A 764-nucleotide genomic window follows, 5' to 3' on the forward strand; every position below is an offset into this window, starting at 1 on the left:
CCTAAGACAGAGGACAAAGTCTTGGAGCTCCTAGTTGAGCCTGCTGGGCCTTTCTCCATTTTCTAACAACCTGCTCAGGTCGCAGCCTATGGTTCTTTTGTTGTTGTTGTTGTTGTTGTTGTTGTTTTGTTTTTTGAGACAGGGTCTCATCGGTCGCCCAGATTGGAGTGCAGTGGCCCGATCTTGGCTTATTGCAACCTTGGCCTCCCAGGCTCAAGCAATCCTCCCACCTCAGCCTCCAGAGGAGCTGGGACTACAGGCGCACAGCACCATGCCTGGCTAATTTTTGTATTTTTGGGTAGAGACAGGGTTTCACCATGTTGACCAGGCTGGTCTTGAACTCCTGAGCTCAGGCAATCTGCCAGCCTCATCCTCCCTAAGTGCTGAAATTACAGATGTGAGCCACCGTGCCCAGCCAGCAGCCTATGGTTCTTTTGAGCTAGAGGCATCCTGTGAAAGAAGTCAGGTGTATAGAGCACTTAGCACTATGCCTGGCACTTAGTAAGTGTTCAGTAAGTGTCGGCCAGCAGCTAAGTGCTTGTCATGGCTAGGTAGGTGGGGGAGCTGAGAAGAGAAAGAGCCCTCAGGTGTAAAGGAAAACGGAGCTGAGAAGAGAAAGAGCCCTCAGGTGTAAAGGAAAACGGATGGGGCCAGACACTGGGGCAGGGATTTACATTTCTTTAAAAGTCATTCCAGCCCTGACTTGACTTTGCACCTGGAAGGGAAGAGGCCAGACAAGATCACTCTTGTGCAAATAAGGAAAG

This window comes from Pongo abelii, chromosome 8 (assembly GCF_028885655.2).
Source record: "Pongo abelii isolate AG06213 chromosome 8, NHGRI_mPonAbe1-v2.0_pri, whole genome shotgun sequence".
Taxonomy (NCBI): domain Eukaryota; kingdom Metazoa; phylum Chordata; class Mammalia; order Primates; family Hominidae; genus Pongo; species Pongo abelii.